At 35.4% G+C, this 22,212-nt stretch overlaps 1 protein-coding gene and 1 pseudogene across 3 annotated transcripts in view; both read left to right on the top strand.

Moving 5' to 3' along the window:
* HPSE2 (heparanase 2 (inactive)) overlaps positions 1 to 22,212 on the top strand; it is a 687,285-nt gene that overhangs the window by 389,201 nt on the left and 275,872 nt on the right. The gene's annotated exons all lie outside the window — the stretch shown is intronic.
* On the top strand, positions 2,402 to 3,027 carry LOC113919678 (annotated as a pseudogene).

The raw sequence follows: 22,212 nt of genomic DNA, 5'->3' as shown, positions 1-22,212 counted from the left end.
GTATGTGACCCACCTGAATAGTGCATATGTTTCTGCCTCATTATTCTATTCCATGTTGATAATCTGCTGGTTGTATCCAAGTCACTATATCACAGCCTATAAATTCCTCGAAAGCAAGGACCATGTCTCATCATTGATTACACTCAATACCCAAGTGACTAAATCAGTGCCAACAAGTGCTTGGTGACCTTTTTCCTTAACCCTCTCCCTCCTTCCCTGGACAAGCTCTTTATTGTTCCCCATTAGAATCACAATCTTTGGAGGGATGCCCTGTGTCTCTCTATAATCATTTCTCTTCCCTGAATTATTTAGCATCCCCACCCCTCCCTCATGGGAGAGCTGGGTCTGCCATAGAGCCAGAATGGTTTTAAGTCAAGTAAGAAGTGTTGTACTTCTTACTGCCATACAGTAAGATTTATCACTGGCTCAATGGGACCTTTGCCAAAAAACTGGCTAGTGTGTCATCATGGCATCTTAAGAAATTTCTTCCTAAGAGAATATTTTTCATGACTAAAGAAGCCAATTTACATAATGTCCCTAACCAAAATATCACAACTGCTACCTCCAGTTCCACTCCACCAGACAACAAGACGTATTTAGAGGCTCCAAGACACATATATAGAAGTAAGATTTTTTTTTTTTTTTATGGTTACTGACATGTTCTGGAAGAGGTTGGACTATGGATGTTAATGTGATGGTATGATCTCTTGAGAATTCTTCCTAGTCTTTCAGTGATCTCCTACATTTCTTCAATTCAAATATGCTTTATACTTTTCAAGAAAATTGATACCCATTTTCTTATTTGACATTTAAAATAGCCTTGGGAAGTAGGCAAGACCGGTATTATTGATACCTGAAAAATAAGGAATCTAAAGTACCATAGAGTTAAATGATGTGTCTAAGGAGTAAATTTGTGACCAGTGATTAAAAAACAGATCAGGGTGGACTATAATCTTTAGGAAATGAAATACAACAAACAATAAATATGTATTTACAACACTCTGTGTGCTGGGTACTGCAGCTAGACTCAAGAACACAAGTAAGATCGAAGCATCAAAGAGTTTAGAATCTGTGAAGTGGTCCTCAAAGTTTTCCAGTATAAGACCATTTTCATTAAAACAAATAAAAATCTTTTTACTGTAGTTGTAAATCAACAAGGTTACAAATCAAATAGTGCAGAGTTGCTTATTTTTTTTCAAGATTTTATTTATTTATTTGACCGAGAGAGACACAACAAGAGAGGGAACACAAGCAGGGGGAGTGGGAGAGGGAGAAGCTGACTGCCCGCTGAGCAAGGAGCCCGATGCAGGGCTCAATCCCAGAACCCTGAGATTATGACCTGAGCCGAAGGCAGACACTTAACTGACTGTGCCACCCAGGCGCCCCATCTTTTATTTATTTTTTTAAAGAAAACATCTCAGATATAGTAAGAGCCACCTGAGTGTCCCTTTCCAATCCCACTGCCCTCCATTTCAACACATAGTTAACCACTAAGCACTGAATTTTTTACTTACATTTGTCCTCATTTTTATTTTATTTATACTATAATAATACACATAGATGTATATATGCATTATGTTATATATACATACAGTGTATTTCTATAATGAATATATGATATTATTTGAATATTTTGACAACAATATATATCATTCTGTAACTTTTTATTCTGCTTATGTTTTTGAGATTTATCTCTTCTAATACAGTTCATTGTCTTTAAATTACTTATCAATTTCTCACTGATGGACATTTAAGATGTTTCTAATTTATTGTTACTGCAAACAACATAGCATTCAGTCTTTCACCATTAAGTATGAAATTTGCAGGGGATTTTATTAAGCCACTCTATTGAGGTATGAATGACATATAAAAAGCTGTAGATACTTAATGTATACAACTTGATGTGTTTCGAGATAACTATATACTCATGAAACCATCATCACTATGAATGCCATAATCTTATTTATTATCTCAAGAGGTTTTCTCCATCCCCTTGGTTTTTGGGAGGTTTTTGTTTGTTTCTTTGTCTTTCAGTGGTAAGAACACTTAACATAAGATTTCTCCTCTTAGCAAAATTTTAAGTACACAATCTTGTTAATAAGCGGCCCTATGTCATACAGTAGATCTCCAGAACTTATTTTGCATAAATGAAACTTTGTGCTCTTTGACCAACACTTCCCTATTTATCTCCCCTTACAACCCCTGGGAACCATCATTATACTCTGTCTCTGTTTGACTATTTTAGATTGCACATATAAGTGAGATAATGTAGTATTTGTCTTTCTGTGTCTGGTCTATTTCATTTAGCATAATGTCCTCCAGGTTCATCTATTCTAGCAACCATCAGTGGTTGAATGGGTAAAGAAAATGTAGTATATGGACCTACAGCCACCCAAAGAAGATGGCCATCCCAGCAGTTTCTGGGCTCTCCCAGCAGATGTGTTGCTTTAGTATATCTGTGGTCAGGCTGTTTGCCAAGCACATAAGGCCACCTGTTCAGGTATATGGTATCGAAGGTTTCTATGCATCTAAACAGAATAAACTTTATTTATTCTGCTGCATCTAAACAGAATAAACTGGAACAAATAGAAAAGGAATTGTTGAGAGTAGCACAAATATTGAAGGAACCCAAAATGGCTGGTTCCATTAAGAATCCCTGTATAAAGCATACAGTGAAAATGAAAAGACTAAATGACATGACAGCAAACGAGAGGTTCTCTCTCCTCATGTCCAGCCTGATCAGTTTGCTTGCTGAAAATGGTTGCTTGAACAATATACCTGGAGCATACACCATGGAGAAGTCCCTTGCAAGTAACCACTGCATCTCCTTTAGATGAAGCCATTCTTTCTGAATTAAAAACAGTCCTGAATAGCTTCCTAAGTAAAGGCCAAGTATCGAAATTGGAAGTTAAGATTGATCTGTCAAGCATGGGTGCAATGATTGTCCGTATTGGAAAAAAATATGCTGATATATCTGTGAAAACCAAGATGCAGAAGCTGAGCAGGGCTATGTGGGAAATTTTCTGAAGTGTTAATTTTCTGTCAGTGAAAATTCCTAAACTTGGAGCAATGATAAAATGCTTTCTGAACAACAACAACAAAAAAGAAAATGTGGTGTGTGTATACATACAATGGAATATTATTCAGCCTTACAATGGCAGAATTTCCTTCTTTTTAAAGGCTGAATAATATTCCATTGTACCTATATACCACATTTACTTTGTCCATTTAACTGTTGATGAATATTTAGGTTTGTTTCCAGATCTAGGCTATTGTGCATAATGCTGCAATGAAGGTGGGAGTGCAGTTATCTCTTTAAGACCCAGATTTCAATTCCTTTGACTATATATCCAAAAGTGAGATTGCTAGATCAAATGATAATTCTATTTTTAATTTTTAAAGGAACCTCCATATTGTTTTCCATAGTGGCTGTACCAATTTACAGTGTCACCAAGAGTGCACAAGGGTTTCCTTTTCTCCACATCTTCACCAACACTTCTCCTTTGGTTTTTTGATAATTGTTATCCTAACATGTGTGAGGTGATAGCTCATTGTGGTTTTGATATGCATTTCCCTGATGACTAGTGATGTTGCACACCTTTTCACATACCTGTTGCCCATTTGTGTGTCTTTTTTGGAGAAATGTGTATTCAGGTCCTTTGCCCATTTTTAAATTGAGTTACTTGTGGGTTTTGTTTTTGTTTTGTTTTGCTCTTGAGTTGTAAGAGTGCCGTATATATTTTGGATATTAACCTCTTATAAGATATATGGTCTGAAAGTATTTTTTCCCATTGTAGGTTGCCTTTTCATTTTGTTAAGTGTTTCCTTTGCTTTGTAGCAGCTTTTAGTTTGATGTAATCTCATTTGTCTAGTTTTGCTTTTGTTGCCTGGGCTTTTGATGCCATATCCAAGAGATCATTGCCCAGTCCAATATCTAGAAACATTTCTCCTATTCTTTTTTCTAAGAGTTTTATGGTTTCAGGTTTTACATTTAAACCTTTAATTCATTTTGAATTGATTTGTGTATATAGTGTGAGATAAAGGTCCAGTTTCATTCTTTTGCATATGGATATCCAATTTTCTCAACACAATTTATTGAATAGACAATATTTTCCCCATTGTGTATTCTTGACACCCTTGTGTTTTTTTAAGGTTTTATTTATTTGAGAGAGAGAGAGTATATGCAAGCTAGAGGGAGAGGGAGAAGCAGGCTTCCTGCTAATCAGGGAGTCCAACGCTGGGCTCAATCCCAGGACCCTGAAATCATGACCTGAGCTGAAGACAGACACTTAACCAACTGAGACACCCAGGCGCCCCTCTTGGCACCCTTGCTGAAGATCAGTCAACCATATGTTTATGGCTCTATGTTTGGGCTGTCTACTCTGTTCATGGTCTATCTTTCTGCTTTTATGCCAGTACATAGTGTTTTAATTCTTGTAGCTTTGTAATGTGGTTTTGCAATCAGAAAGTGTAATACCTCCGGTTTTGTTCTTTCTCAAAAGTGCTTTGACTATTTAAAGTCTTTTGTGGTTTCAAATGAATTTTAGGATTGTTTTTGTATTTCTGTAAAAAATTCCGTTGGGATTTGGATAGAGTTGCCTTGAATCTCTAGATCATTTGGGGAAGTATGGACATTTTAACAATATTAATTCTTCTGGTCCAAGAACACAGAATGTCCTTCCATTTATTTGTATCTTTTAACATTTATTTCATCATTGTTTTGCAGTTTTCAGTGCACAAGTATTTCACCTGGTTAAATTTATTCCTAAGCATCTTATTTTTTTATGTTAACATAAATGGAATTGTTTTCTTAATTTCTTTTTTGAGTAGGTTGTTGTTAATGTATAGAGATGCAAATGAATTTTGTATGTTGATTTTGTATTCTGAGACTTTACTAAATTTGCTTATTAATTGTAACTTTTTTTGTGTGGAGTCTTTAGGATTTCTACATTTAAGATCTTGCCATCTGCAAACACAGACAATTTTACTTCTTCCTTTTTAATTTAAATGCTTTTTTTTTCTTACCTAATTACTCTGACTAGGAAGAAGCCCACAGCTAATATATTCAGCAGTGAAAAGCTGAATAGTAAAAAGCTCCAACTCCCTTTAAGAGTTAGAAAATTTTGTAGATAATCTTTATCGAGTTAAGGAAGAGCTCTTCTGCCATAGTTTTCTAAGAGTTTTTATCATGAATGGCATTTGAATTTGTTAAAAGCTTTATCTGTATCTATTGAAATGAATGTAATTTTTCTTCTTTAGTCTATTGATTGAATTTTGAATCAGGCTTCCATTACTGGGATAAACTCTGCTTGATCATGTATTTCTTTTATATATTTATATTTGAGGATTTAATTTGTTAATATTTTCTTGGGGATTTAAAAAATATTTTCATAGGGGACATTAGCATGTTTTTTAAAATTTCTTATAATGTCTTTTGTTTCATTTGGCATCAGGGTAGTGCTGGTCTACTAAAATGAGTTGAGAACTGTTCTCTTCTATTTTCTCATAGATAGTGTGTTGAGTTGGTATTATTTTTTCCTTAAGTGTTCACTGATATAGAATTGATTTCACCAGTGAAACCAACTGGGTCTCTTCTTTGGAAAGTCTTGAATTATGAAATCAATTTGTTTAGATGTATGACTAGATGTGTGACTATTCTTATAATGTACTTTATCTGAGTGAATTTTGGTAGTTTCTGTCTTTCAAAGCCTAGTTCCATATTATGTAAATTATTTAATTTATGGACACAAAGTTGTTCATAATATTTTATTATCCTTTTAATGTTTATATGGTTTATATTAATTATTCTCTTTCACTCTTAATATTGGTAATCTGTGTCTTTCCCCATATTTTCTTGGTCAGTTTGTGAGAGTTTTGTCAGTTTTCTTGATTTTTTTTCAAAGAACTAGCTTTGGTTTGATTTTATCCAATTTTTTCAATTTTATTCATTTCTATTCTTTATTATTTTTCTCTTCCTGTTAGCTTTAGATTTTATTTGCTTTTCTTTTTGTAGCTTAGAATAATGATGTAAAACCTTTCTTCATTTTATGTGAAAGAATTAAAGCTAACAGTTCCTCTCTAAGCAGTGTTTTGGTTGTATCCCACAGATTTTGATATATTCTATTTTTATTTTTACTCTGCTCAATGTATTTATTAATTTCCCTTTGACTTCTTGTCTTACCTAAAAGTTATTGACAATGTGGTATAATTTCCAAATATTTAGGGGAATTTTCCAGATATCATTCTTCTACTAATTTCCAGGTTTTATTCCCCCATGTTTTCAGGCAGTTCTGTGAGACTGGGGTCACCTGAGAGGCAAACTGGTGAGAAAGAAGGTTGTGAAGAAAATACCAGGGAATTCCTCCTTATTATTTAGACAGTGGGAGTCCATTTTAAAATATCTCTGTCCAGAAAGATGAATCTTTTCTCAGGGTTTTAGGTGCCTGTGTCATCACTGTCACAGCCATAAAATTCCCCAACTGGCCAGCCTTACTGGTAGGGCTGAGAGAGAAAAGAGTAAGAAGGAAAAGGCTAAAAGAAATGGGTATTTCTCTACATGCTGTCTGGCATGCAGGAGCCTCTTTTCCTGGTTTCATGGCTAGGGGTAATGTTTTGTTTCTGAGAATTTTTGCTTTTGCACCCATGGCACAGTTCTGCCACTTTGGCCTTCTTTCAGTCAAAGCTTGGAGATAAAGAAGGAAAATAAGACCATGAAACTTGCCCTCATTACAGATCATTGTCCAGATTTTGAGTTCAACAGTCTGCTTGCTAATTTTTACTTTTCAGAGTACTTAGGTGGTTGTCTTTTTCTGCCCAGAGATTTTAGTTATCATTGGTGTAAGAGATATGCTGTAGTTGGCTTGCTCCATCTTGGTTGAAATGCATGGAGTCTTAGAAGTCTTGTTTTCCATTTTTGTAGTGTATTTTCTTCTGAGTAAAGGATTCTATGCTGAAAGTTTGCACTCTGAGAAGTTTCATTGTCAGTTGACTTGCATAGTTTCTATTGAAAAGTGGGCTTTCAGTCTTATTGTTGAAATGGTGAAAGTAATATGCCTTTCCTTCTCTGTGATTGCTTTTTTTTTTTATTAACATATAATGTATTATTTGTTTCAGGGGTACAAGTTGTTGATTCATCAGTCTTACACAATTCATAGTGCTCACCATAGCACATACCCTCCCCAACATCCATCACCCAGCCACCCCAACCCTCCCAACCCCTCCACTCCAAGAACCCTCAGTTTGTTTCCTGAGATTAAGGGTCTCTTATGGTTTGTCTCCCTCTCTGGTTTCGTGTTGTTTCATTTTTGCCTCCTTTCCCATATGATCCTCTGTCTTGTTTCTTAAATTCCTCATATGAGTGAGATTATATGATACTTGTCTTTCTCTGATTGACTTATTTCACTTAGCATAATACCCTCTAGTTCCATCCACATCATTGAAAATGGCAAGATTTCATTTTTTTGATGGCTGCATAAAATTCCATTGTGTATATATACCACATCTTCTTTATCCATTCATCTGTTGATGGACATCTAAGCTCTTTGAATAGTTTGACTATTGTGGACATTGCTGCTATAAACATTGGGGTGCATGTGCCCCTTCGGATCACTACATTTGTATCTTTGGGGTAAATACCCAGTAGTGCAATTGCTGGGTCATAGGGTAGCTCTATTTTCAACCTTTTCAGGAACCTCCATACTGTTTTCCGGAGTGGCTGCACCAGCTTGCATTCCCACCAACAGTGTAAGAGAGTTCCCCTTTCTCCGTATCCTCGCCAACATGTGTTGTTTCCTGACTTGTTAATTTTAGCCATTCTGACAGGTATGAGGTAGTATCTCATTGAGGTTTTGATTTGTATTTCCCTGATGCCAAGTGATGTTGAGCACTTTTTCATGTGTCTGTTGGCCATTTGGATGTCTTCTTTGCAGAAATGTCTGTTCATGTCTTCTGCCCATTTCAGGATTGGATCACTTGTTCTTTGGGTGTTGAGTTTGATAAGTTCTTTACAGATTTTGGATACTAGCCCTTTATCTGATATGTCATTTGCGAATATCTTCTCACATTCTGTCGGTTGTCTTTTGGTTTTGTGGACTGTTTCCTTTGCTGTGCAAAAGCTTTTTATCTTGATGAAGTCCCATTAGTTCATTTTTGCTCTTGCTTCCCTTGCCTTTGGCGCTGTTTCTAGACAGAAGTTGCTGTGGCTGAGGTCGAAGAGGTTGCTGCCTGTGCTCTCCTCAAGGATTTGGTTGGATTCCTGTCTCACATTTAGGTCTTTCATCCATTTTGAGTCTATTTTTGTGTGTGGTGTAAGGAAATGGTCCAGTTTCATTCTTCTGCATGTGGCTGTCCAATTTTCCCAACACCATTTGTTGAAGAGACTGTCTTTTTTCCATTGGATAGTCTTTCCTGCTTTGTCGAAGATTAGTTGACCATAGAGTTGAGGGTCCATTTCTGGTTTCTCTATTCTGTTCCATTGATCTATGTGTCTGTTTTTGTGCCAGTACCATACTGTCTTGATGATAACAGCTTTGTAATAGAGTTTGAAATCCGGAATTGTATTGCCACAAGCTTTGTTTTTCTTTTTCAACATTCCTTTGGCTATTTGGGGTCTTTTCTGGTTCCATATACATTTTAGGATTATTTGTTCCATTTCTTTGGAAAAAGTTGTTGGTATTTTGATAGGGATTGCATTAAATGTGTAGATTGCTCTAGGTAGCATAGACATTTTCACAATATTTGTTTTTCTAATCCACGAGCATGGAACCATTCCATTTTTTTGTGTCTTCCTCAATTTCTTTCGGGAGTATTCTACAGTTTTCTGAGTTGAGATTCTTTGCCTCTTTGGTTAGGTTTATTCCTAGGTATCTTATGGTTTTGGGTGAAATTGTAAATGGGATCGACTCCTTAATTTCTCTTTCTTCTGTCTTGTTGTTGGTGTATAGAAATGCAACTGATTTCTGTGCACTGATTTTATATCCTGCCACTTTCTGTGATTGCTTTTAAGATATTATTCTCTTGGCTTTGAGTTTTCACAATGTGGCCATGATATTTCTAGATTTCCTTTGTATTTTTCCTACTCAGGGTTTACTGAGCTTCTTAAATCTTTGAACTGATTTCTTTTGTCAAGTTTGGAAAATTCCTGGCTATTATTTCTTCAAATATTGCTTGCCCCCTATTCTCTTTCTCCATTCATCTAGGACTCTATTACACATATGTTAGAACTTTCATTCTTCATCCTAGTCCAGGATTGGCAAATGTCAGCATGGAAAAAAATGGGTAGCAATCATTAGCTAACATCAAGGTGGCTCCCCATTTTATGTAGTTCTTTGCTCTTTACTCTTCAATATTAATTTTAAGATCACTTTGTCAGGGTGTCTGGGTGGCTCAGCTGTTAAGCGTCTGCCTTCAGCTCAGGTTGTGATGCCAGGGTCCTGGGATCGAGCCCTGCATTGGGCTCTCTGCTCAGCGGGAAGGCTGCTTCTCCCTCTCCCACTCCCCCTGCTTGTGTTCCCTCTCTCACTGTGTCTTTTTCTGTCAAAATAAATAAATAAAAAATCTTAAAAAAAAAAGATCACTTTGTCAAATTCTTTGTAATCTCTGGTGGAACTTTTATTGGAATTACATTATACTCATATTAATATAGGGAGAATTGGCATTTTAAAAAATATCAACACTTCTTACCCCCAAATAAAGCATAATTTTCTATTTATTCAAAACTATTTTATCAATAAGGTTTTATAATTTTCTCCATAAAGGTAATGCACATTTTTGTTAGGCATATGCCCTATTATTTTATAGATATTTTTATGTATATACTATAATATATACATAATATATTATCACGAATGGTAACTTTTTAATGTTTTATATTTTTCTAATTGGTTATTACTGACATGTAAGATTGTCCATCTCAACTTTAGTGGCATAATGCTATTTGTATATATCACTATCATGTAAAAATACTTTTAACAATGGCTGTATTTCCTTTTCCTTTTATAAAATTATTGTTCTATGCCTTTTCTCCATTTTTTCTTTCTCTTCTTTCTCATCAAACTTCCTAGGAATTTTAATATTTATTAGTCTTTCAAAGAATTAGCTTATAGTACTGTGGATTTTCTACTATTTTTTTAATCTTTCAATATTTATCTCTTTGTGATCAAATAATATGCTCATAACTCCTTTTATTTATTGAATTACTTTAGTTCTATTGATTGCTGAGGAATATGAGGATTTAGCTAACTTAACGATGTTCTCTTACTTCCTCTTTTCTTCCCAATATTTGATAGCTTTGTGATAGAAATATATCTGATAAAAGATATATTTATATCAATTATATAAACCTATAACATGTTAATAACTATATTTAAATATATGAATATTTTAGAATATCTATTGATTATGATTGTTACTTTAACATTTTAACTTCTACTTTTTGTTCTATCAACTTTTGTGTTTTTTGATACTCTGTTCTGTAAGATAAAGATATTAATGCTGCTAACTTTTCATCTCCTTTCCCTTTCAGGACTGTGCCATTTTCAGTAACACATTTACTTTTACCTTATCATTGATGTTATTTTCATTTTGTTCTGCAATCGTAACCGAATTCTCTATGCTTTGCTCTAGAAAGTTTCCAAATATTGAAAAGCAATAAAGAGAATCTACAGAATTATGACATAAAAGTTCTTTATTGCTGGGACAAGTTCTATGTTAGATTGACATTTTCTACTTTGATAGTCCAGTGTCACAACTCCAGAGGCAAAGAATTTTCCCGTCATCGAGGTCAAACAATCTTTCTTTCCTTTATGCTCCTTTAACTGCTTAAGACCATATCACATTTTAGATTATTTCATATTTGACTTAAGTTTCTTATTTAGCTTTTTTGTTCCCACGTTGTAAAATTTTTTTCCCTTACAAAATATGTCTTTATCACATTTGTACATTTTTCTATTCCTTTCATTCAGTGGAAACTCATTCTTTTCTAGGTCTTCTTTATAAGTCTCATTCTTGGACTTTTCATTATTACTCTCTGAATTTGATCTACTGTCTCTGGATCTCATGGCTTCTTCTTTTGTTTGACTGAATTGCAACCTTAAGTAATTCCTTTAAGGAAGTGTGTGGAAGTATATTTTCTGAGTCTTTGTGTGAGGAATTCTTTTTAATATTAAGACATCTAATGAACACCCCACATAAAACCAGTTACAATTTTGGTATTCACTGATTAAGAAAATTAATAAGGACAGAAAGTTTATATGAATTCAATAATGCTTTTTAAATAATTTGTTTTGTTCTAATCCTAGAAGTATCTATAGCTATTCAAGAAATAGCATTATATAATATATGACATATGTTATTTATTCAGCCTAGAGGTGGAATAATGTCTGGAATCCTGCAGTAAGCTGTCCATGTCCCTCAGGTTGGGAACCCAGTATGAACTAAGAATGGTTTTTGTATTTTTAAATTGCTATTTAGAAAAAAAAAATATGTGACAGAGATGATATGTATCCCACAAAACAAAATATTTACTATGTGGTCCTTCACATAAAAAGTGATGTGATTCTTAGTTAAACTTTCATAATACACAAGAATTATCTACATGTTCTTTGTTTCACTACAACAAAATGCTAGGTTTTATTGTCTACTAGAAGTGAGTGGGAAAACTTTTCATTCCAGAACTAATGTGAACCAGACTCATAGAATACTGGGGATTATATGCAAAAGAATATAGTTTATTCAGAAGATTTAAGCAACAGCACTGAAGACTTAATTACTTTTTTCCATAAAAGCAAACCTTTAAATTATATGATAAATATTTTCAAGTTTTCTTTTATTCCTTTATTTTAATACAGGGAGGTATAGAAAAGACACCAAGAAAAGGATGATAATTTCTTGTCTAGAGGGTCCTTTTTTGTGTAGAAATGCAGACTTGTTGAAAACTGAAAAATAAAAGTCTCACTCGCTTCTCTTTCTTTCACTTCCTTTCCTCCCAAATTATGAGTTTTAACAGTTTTGTTTCCTTACAACAAAATGGTTATTTATATACCCAATATGTATAGACATATATGATTGTGTATATATGTATATATATCCATGTATATGTGTACATGAATATATCACTTAGAAGAGATCATATTACAGCATTCTGGTCATTGCTTTTTTTCTTTTTCACTTTTTTAAAACAATACATCTTTTTTTAATTTCATTTTATTATGTTAGTCACCATAAAATACATTATTAGTTTTTGATGTAGTGATCCACGATTCATTGTTTTCGTATAACACCCAGTGCTCCATGCAGTAAGTGCCCTCCTTAGTACCCATCACCAGGCTAGCCCATCCCCCCCACCCCCTCCCCTCTAAAATCCTCAGTTTGTTTCTCAGAATCCATAGTCTCTCATGGCTCATCTCTCCCTCCAATAATACATCTTGATATCTTGATTTTTTTTCATATAAATGTATACAGATCTACTTTGTTCTTTTTTTTTCACATTTTATATTGAATTATTTTGGCTCAGTCGTTAAGTGTCTGCCTTCGGCTCGGGTCATGATCCCGGGGTCCTGGGATCGAGACCTGCATCGGGCTCCCTGCTCTGCGGGAAGCCTGCTTTTCCCTCTCCCACTCCCCCTGCTTGTTTTCCCTCTCTCGCTGTCGCTCTCTCTGTGTCAAATGGATAAAATCTTAAAAAAAAAATAGATATTATTTTTAGCCTTGAGAAAGTTCATCAAATTTTATGAAATCACAATTCATATGTAGTTCATAGAGTTCTCATATACTCTTAATCTAGCTTTACCTAATGTTAACATTTGACATAACTATAGTACAAGCGGGTCCCATGGTGGAATGGTTAGCACTCTGCACTTTGACATAACTATAGTACAATTATAGAAATAAGGAAATTTAACACTGATACAATACTATAACCTATAGGCCTTTTTCCAATTTGGCCAATTTTCCCAATATTGTCCTTTTTCTGTTCTAGAATTCCATTTAGGACATTGCATTGCATTTGGTTGTCATGTCTCTTTCAATCTGTGATCATTCTTTAGTCTTTTGTTTTCTTTCACTTTTGAAGAGTCCAGGCCGTATATTTTGTAGAATGTCCCTTAAATTGGTTTTGTCCAATGTTTTCTAATGATTAGACTCAGGTTTTACATTTTTAATCAAAATACCACTAAAATGATGCTCTACCTGTCTCAGGGCTTCATATCAGGGTACCTTATGTCAATATATCTACTAAGATTAATTTTGATCACAAAGGTTAAGATGGTGTCTGTCAGTTTTCTCCTCTGTAACGTTACTATTTTTATCTTTTATCTTGGGGAAGGTACTTCAAGACAATCCAAATCTTTTTTGTCATCATACTCTAACATACTAATTTTAGCATCCATCAATGGTCCTTGACTATAGCAATTACTACTGAGGTGTTGCCTAATGGCAGTTTTCTATGTCCATTCTGCTACATTTATTAAAAGGTATTCTATGAGGAAGAGCTGTTCCTCCTCTCTTTTATTTATTTAGTCATTTATTTATACAAGATGACTTTGGGGTCTTTATTCTGAGGGTTAAAATTCAGTGCTATCATTATTCATTTTGTTGTTCAAATTCTCTCAGCTTTAGCCATTGGGGGCTCATTCAGGTTAGCTCCTATGTCCTTTTGACATGCCTTCATCACTTTTTGAGCACTCCCATAATTTTTGGTACCACCAAATATTCTAGGCTTATTTTGTATCTTCTCTTACCTAGCTCTGGCATCAGCCATTTCTTTAAGGAGCCCTGGTTCTTTTTAATGAGAGAATGGTATTTAGAAACCAAGATCTGGGTCCTAAGTGTGCTCATTGATACTGAAATGTCATTGCTTCCAGGCTTGCTCAGTGGACAGGAAATTATAGATAGATAGATATAGATATAGATATCTCACCTATATACACATCTATATTTTTGTATTTATCCATGTGTACATATATTAGAAACCATGAGTTATACTGATACCTCCAATTCCAATTTGACTCCACACAGTTTATTCTAGCCTTCTTTTCCTTATTTGAAATCTCTTTCTGTAACATAGATTCTTTATAATTTGTTGAACAGTCCCCATTTCATAGGCATTTGGATTGTTTTCAGTTACTGGCTATTAAAAGAAGAGGTGCAATGATAATCTTTGTATATCTTGGGGAAACTATGAAAGTATATGTGTATATAGGAAAAATGTCTATTGGTGGACTTTCTTGGTCTAAGGGAATACACATTTAAATTTTGACAGATACTTCTAATTGTCTTCTAGAAACATTTGCATCTTTTAAAATCATTTACTTACGGGCACATTTCTTAAAAACAATCCACAAAAAATTTCTAAAAAACAATCCTAGCCTTTTTAATAATGTCAGTGTCTCTTTTATTATTTTCCTGTCATGATTTAGATGGACTTCTGATGGGATCCAGAAGTCCCATTATACTCATTGGCATTTAGTTTTCCCTTTAAATCTAGTTAAATTGATTAGTACAATAATTAGTTTCTGTCCTACAGTCTTTGAGAGTGTTGTAATTTTTATTCACAGAAATTTCCCAAATCTCATTCTCCTTCAACAGCTTCAGTCAAATTATAGACATTTAGGCTGATTTCTTTATAACCTAGTTAAAGTTTCATTGCCCTGACTAAACTGGAGATATTTCTCTTCATATTAAAATTAGCTCTTAGCTTAAAAAGATATCGTCACTCTTTGTGAAATGGCTGTGTTTTTCTCCCAGGCAATTTTCAAACTGTTCTCTCTTACAGTTAAAATGTTCCCCTTTTTATTGGTTGTACTCACTAATTCAAATGTTTCCCCATTAACTGATGGTTTCTCTCTGAATTACAAGAGACAGAGTTGATAAAGAGTTCACCTCACTCTGGTTCCACTCTCACATTTCTTTTGGGCTTCCGTTAGAACTTCCTCTGTTCCTCCAGCCTCTAGTGGATAGTCTCCTATACCTCCCCCATAATATTCACTCCAAATTGAACACTTAAAGCAATGAGTATATTATATGAGTGCATTTAACAGCATGGAGTAATAGACATAATCTAGAGAGAACTTGCTACAGTGAATAATGATTACTGAGATTGGGTATTTATGGTACAGACAGGTTATAAGTGGCATTGAATGGGCCTAAATAACACCTGCACGAGTTAGATATTTATTAAGGCTTATAATGTATCAGACATTGAAATGAATGCTTAAAAGGCAGACATGGTACCTTCTCTTTGGCAAATGGTCCAGTATACCTTTAGAGGGTGGGGGCAGAGTTGAACAATGAAGGCATAGTTGGCTCTTGCTGTAATGGGAGCTGACTAACTTTTGTCTTCCCCTCCTTTCTTCTCCTAATCTTCCACACTTCCTTCTTCAGTGTCAAGTTTATCTGCCACTTGCTCAAGCCAAAACCTTCGGAGTTTTCCTTGACCTCTTTCTTTCTGCATACTCCACATCTAATCCTTCAGTGCACATTATCAGCTCTACTTTTAAAATATCCCAGGAATCCAGCCACTTCAACCACGACCACCCTAGTCCAAGGTACTGTTATCCCTTGCCTGAATTATTACAGTCTGCTACTTACTTAATTTGCTTTCACCTTTTCCCTCTCCTCCCCTTCTAGTCTCTTTTTAGCTCAACAGCCAGACTGATGCTTTTAAAATGTGAATTGGATCATATTCAAAACCATTCAGTGTTTTCCTGTCATTTGAGGTACAAAGCAAAGTCCTACACAGTCTGGCCATTCTACTGCTCCGACCTCATCTCCTACTGCTTTCTCTGTCATTCATTCTGGGGCAGCCACACTGGGCTCTTTGCTGTTCTTCACATTCGTCAGTCTCATATCTGTCTTGGGCCTTTGCCTTTAAGTCAACTTGATTTACTCCCTTACTTCCATAGGGTCTTTGCTTAAATGTTACCTTATCAGTGAGGCTTTTTAAAAATAGCATACATCTTCCATTGGTTCTACAATCCCCTCCCCTGCTTTACTTCCACCATTGAACCTCACGACAACCACACTAAACATAAACTCCATGGGGCTAAGACCTGTTTTCTGTTTGGTTCATTGTTATAACCTTCAAGTATATGATATTACCTGGCCTATAGTTGGTGCTCAGTCAATATTTATCAAATGAATGAATCCTACTAGCAATTTCAGCCACCAGTTGCTTAGATTAGTAAGAATCCTATTTTTTTGTCTGTTGGATTGTAGTTTGTCTACTTTGTTTTTAAAATGCCAAGTCTTGAGGAAACTAAGGAAAATGACCATCATTCATATCTTAGTGTGAATTCATTGATCTTTTTTTAAATTTTATTTTATTGTTATGTTAATCACCATACGTGACATCATTAGTTTTTGATGTAGTGTTCCATGAGTCATTGTTTGTGTATAACACTCAGTGCTCCATTCAATACGTGCCCTCTTTAATACCCATCACCAGGCGAACCCATCCCCCTACCTCCTCCCCTCTAGAACCCTCAGTTTGTTTCTCAGAGTCCATAGTCTCTCATAATTCATTGATCTTATGTGTTTATAATTTAAAGCTGAGATTGTTACCCTTATTGAAGAAATGGCTTTTTGACAAAACAAGGTCTTGATCTTGATTTTTTTCTTAAACTTATCTTTGGTACTTCTCCAGTACTTTTTTGTTTTTTGTTTTTTCCTGTTATTGCACAGAACTTCAACAAATAAGTTGAGTGTCCAGAGTCTATTCCTTGTTCTTTACCACTCATTCTTTAAGTCTACACCCTAACCTAAATTTTGTTTCTAACCTCACTGTTCGATTAACTGTAATGACTTTTTCCCAGTCCATTTGCTTCTCAATTTCTCACTAACATGTACTCTTTGACTAGCACATCCTTGAAACTGTCTTCTTTGGGGTTCCTTAAGATAACATGTCTGTATTCTTCTTCTTCTCTGCCCTTTTTCTGGACCTTTATATGTAGACATTTCTTAAGGTTTCATCCTCAACCATTTTTTCTTCAGAAGCCTCAAGAACTTTCATAGCATCAACTATCAGCACTATATAGATGATTCCCAAGCCTATTCTCCTTTTCATCTCAAGCCCCACCTCCTCATTTTCAGCTGTCTTTGAGACAAGGCTGCTTAGAATTCTATTCATATGAGGTGCCAGGGAACCTGTCTAGAGGACATAGAGGCATTGGCACCCTCTGGTGGAGAGAGTAGAAAGTCATATTTAAGTATTTGCTTGCTTGGATGGAACCTGACAGTAGATAGTCCAAGGAAGATTACATTTGTTGAGTATCTACTAAATGCTCTATATTCAGATGTATGTAATCTTTTTTTAAATATATGTAATCTTCTAATAAACTTTAGAGTATATATGTGAACTAGTGATAATAATTATTATACAGATCTTTCTTTGGGTCCTTCCAATTTCTTTCTAGATCACTTATATGCAACAAAAAAGATTTGGGTTGTAAGAATACTTCAGCATGATTTTAAGGCAGGAAATCATTCTCAGATAGATGCTATGAAGGATATAATGAGATACAGAACAATCCTTAAGGAATTTAGCAGGTTAACTGGGAAAACAAGTCATTCACTCTGGAAAAGTGACTGAATCAAGAGGTAAATCCCAAAATAAGATAATGCCATAGATGCCACAAGACACCCAGATGCTAACAAATGGTATAGAACCTGTGTTTAAAGAAAGTTGTGGTCACTGTAGGGAGAGTGATGTGTTCAGGAATGGCTTCATAAGGAGGCGGGACTTAAACTTATCCTTAAGGAGGTATTTCCCAAATTTCTAGCACTCTAGTTCTCAATGTTTGCCATGTTAACAAACCATCTATATTTTTATTTCCCCATACTTTTTTCTATATTGACATCTTTTTGGGGGGTAAATCCCTTTGCCTTGTCTTAAACCATCAAATCCATGAAATCATAGGTTTGATGTGCTTTTGTGTTTGCTATATATATTGTTTGTTTTTCTAATTTACATGAAAACTACACAGGAAATTTTCATCACATAAAGATAATTAATTCTAGAAAAAGGCCACTTAAAGGAATCAGTCTACCTAAGAAGAATATTAGTTATTCATATTCAATTTTGATGCAAAAGTTTGATTTCTAAATGACACTAAAATTATGAAAATAAGTGTAACAAATTATAAGCTCTTATTGCAACTATGAACAATTTCAATGAACAAAACATTCATTTTTTGAATGTTTTGAAATTGTTAATTGAATATTGAGTATTCTTTCTGAGAAAATAATTTAACTTTTGTGGCATGAGCATAAATATTAAATAAATATTAAAAGACTTCAAAATAAACCTCTCTTTATCTTTTAATATTCAAATTATTTTTGAGCAACCTGTTGTTATCCTTGTGAGTTTTCTCTTGTTCAGTTAACTGATCTAATTTTTCTAGATCCTTATTTATTAGTGGATTTGCATGTGACTTGAACAGTTATCAGACATTATTTTCATTGATTTCATGAAATCCTGCCTCTTTTGCTCAGACTTGTAACTTGGCTTTCCAATAGATTTATAATGGGTTTGCATTATATTGGAGAAATTAAAAACATTATTGATTTGATTAGTGAGGATTTTGCCAAGTGGAAAGAATGTTTAAGTCAGTCTTCACTTCAACAGTGAATATTTTGGTGTTCAGATGATTTGTTTTCCTATGCATTCTTTAACTCTAGGAGTGCTTTCTCAAGCTTTTTATACCAGAGGAACACTTGAAATAATTCTCAAGTTTCAGGGAACCTCTGGATAAAAATATCTAAATCTCATAGTATGTCAGTGAGATCATTTAGTTGTAGATATTATTATCCAATAATAATTGTCAATGCTCATTTAAATAGAGAGTGATAGTTTCCTGAGAATCTGTTTAGCCAACTTCTTAGCCTATGGATACCAACTCCAATGTAGGTCAGTGGTATAGATTAGATAGAAGATACTTCAGTTTTTCCTTTTTAAAATATCCTACGTGGTTTTTTTATACCTCACCCAAGTAGGGCTAAAAGTCTTACCACAAATTTCTATCATACTATTGAGTATGCAATGCCATTGAGTATGGTATGTGGTATGTGGTAAGTACAAGGGTAGGGTTTTTTTTTCCTATTTAAAACTAAAACTGACACCTTTTCCCTAAGGTCAGGAACACGGCAGGGATGTCCACTATCATCACTGCTGTTCAACATAATACTAGAAAATTCTAGCCTCAGCAATAAGACAACAAAAAGAAATAAAAGGCATCCACATCAGCAAAGAAGTCAAACTCTCACTCTTTGCAGATGACATGATATTCTAAGTGGAAAAGCCAAAAGACTCCACCCCAAAATTGCTAGAACTCATACAGGAACTCAACAAAGTCACAAGATATAAAATCAATGCACAGAAATCAGTTGTGTTTTGGGGCGCCTGGGTGGCTCAGTTGGTTGAGCGGCTGCCTTCGGCTCAGGTCATGATCCTGGAGTGCCTGGATCGAGTCCCGCATCGGGCTCCCTGCTCGGCAGGGAGTCTGCTCCTCCCTCTGACCCTCCCCCCATCTCATGTGCTTTCTCTCTCTCTCTCAAATAAATAAAATCTTAAAAAAAAAAAAAAGAAATCAGTTGTGTTTCTATACACTACCAATGAGACAGAAGAAAGAGAAATTAAGGAGTCAATCCCATTTACAGTTGCACCCAAAACCATAAGATACCTAGGAATAAACCTAACCAAAGAGGCAAGGGAACTGTACTGCAAAAACTATAGAACACCCATTAAAGAAATTGAAGAAGACACAAAGAACTGGAAAGACGTTTCATGCTCATGGATTGGAAGAACAAATATTGTTAAAATGTCTGTGCTACCTAGAGTAATCTATACACCCAATGCAATACCTATCAAAATACCATTAACTTTTTTCACAGAGCTGGAACAAATAATCCTAAAATTTGTATGGAACCAGAAAAGACCCCGAATAGCCAAAGGAATGTTGAAAAAGAAAAGCAAAGCTGGTGGCATCACAATTCCAGATTTCAAGCTATATTACAGAGTTGTCATCATCAAGACAGTATGGTACTAGCACAAAAATAGACACATAGATCAATGGAACAGAACAGAGAACCCAGAAATGGACCCTCAGCTCTATGGTCAACTAATCTTTGACAAAGCAGGAAAGATTATCCAATGGAAAAAAGACAGTCTCTTCAACAAATGGCGTTGGGAAAATTGGACAGCCACATGCAGAAGAATGAAACTGGACCATTTCCTTACACCACACACAAAAATAGACTCAAAATAGTTGAAAGACCTAAATGTGAGACAGGAATCCATCAACATCCTAAAGGAGAACACAGGCAGCAACCTCTTCGACCTCAGCCACAGCAACTTCTTCCTAGAAACATCGCCAAAGGCAAGGGAAGCAAGGGCAAAAATGAACTATTGGGACCTCATCAAGGTAAAAAGCTTTTGCTCAGCAAAAGAAACAGTCAACAAAACCAAAAGACAACCGACAGAATGGTAGAAGATTTTGCAAATGACAGATAAAGGGCTAGTATCCAAAAGCTATAAAGAACTTATCAAACTCAACACCCAAAGAACAAGTGATCCAATCCTGAAATGGGCAGAAGACATGAACAGACATTTCTGCAAAGAAGACACCCAAATGGCCAACAGACACATGAAAAAGTGCTCAACATTGCTCAGCATCAGGGAAATCCAAATCAAAACTTCAATGAGATATCACCTCACACCAGTCAGAATGGCTAAAATTAACAAGTCAGGAAATGACAGATGTTGGCAGGGATGCGGAGAAAGGAGAACCCTCCTACACTGTTGGTGGGAATGCAAGCTTCTGCAGCTTCGGCATACTGTGCAGAAAACAGTATGGAGGTTCTTCAAAAAGTTGAAGATAGAGCTACTCTATGACCCAGCAATTGCACTACTGGGTATTTACCCCAGAGATACAAATGTAGGGATCCGAGGGGGTACGTGTACCCCGATGTTTATAGCAGCAATGTTCACAATAGCCAAACTGTGGAAAGAGCCAAGATGTCCATCAACAGATGAATGGATAAAGAAGAAGTGGTATATATACACAATGGAATATTATGCAGCCATCAAAAGGAATGAAATCTTGCCATTTGCAATGATGTGGATGGAACTGGAGGGTGTTATGCTGAGCGAAATAAGTGAATCAGGGAAAGACATGTATCATATGACCTCACTGATATGAGGAATTCTTAATCTCAGGAAACAAACTGAGGGTTGCTGGAGTGGTGGGGGGTGGGAGGGATGGGGTGGCTGGGTGATAGACATTGGGGAGGGTATGTGCTATGGTGAGCGCTGTGAATTGTGCAAGACTGTAGAATCAGAGATCTGTACCTCTGAAGGAAATAATACATTATATGTTAATAAAAAAAAAGAGAAGAAGATATCAGGAGGGGAAGAATGAAGTGGGGGAAATCGGAGGGGGAGACGAACCATTAGAGACGATGGACTCTGAAAAACAAACTGGGTTCTAGAGGGGAGGGGGTGGGGGGATGGGTGAGCCTGGTGATGGGTATTAAAGAGGACACATTCTGCGTGGAGCACTGGGTGTTATGCACAAACAATGAATCATGGGACACTACATCAAAAACTAATGATGTCATGTATGGTGATTAACATAACATAATAAAAAAATAAAAATAAAAAAATAAAAGGACAAGTAAGATCTGGATATGTTTTTAAAAGGGGGAAAGGGCATGCCAAATGAGGAGAATTAGAGCAAAGCCTGATGGAGCAGGGGATTCTATAATACATGGAACTGGGTGACACCAACAAAGAACTCATAGATGACAATAGAGAGGCTTGAAGTTGGGGGAAAATTATGATTGAGTTGTAAAGTCCTGAACTAAGGAAGAAAACAGTTTTAAAAATCCACTAAGGTTTTGAGAGGTCAGTGAAACTGATGAAAGAGATTGGAAGAAAGATGAATCTGGACAGGCAAGCACAGAGATTGTTGTGATAATTCATGCAAGTTGAAATGAGAACTAGAAACAGAATGGTGACAATAGATGTGAAGGAATGGGATGGGTATGGGACACATGGTGAGTAGAGTTGGTGGTATCAAGGATCAAAATGACAATGAATATATTTACACTTCTGGTGTTTCCATTCTCAGAAATATTAGAAATGTGGAATTGAGTAAAAATTTTTTTTGAAGTGTTGCTAGACTGAGCTATTTTGCAAGACTTGCCAGCCAGTTATCTCTC

The sequence above is a fragment of the Zalophus californianus genome, chromosome 15 (assembly GCF_009762305.2).
Source record: "Zalophus californianus isolate mZalCal1 chromosome 15, mZalCal1.pri.v2, whole genome shotgun sequence".
Taxonomy (NCBI): Eukaryota; Metazoa; Chordata; class Mammalia; order Carnivora; family Otariidae; genus Zalophus; species Zalophus californianus.
This window is presented reverse-complemented; position numbering and strand designations above follow the sequence as displayed.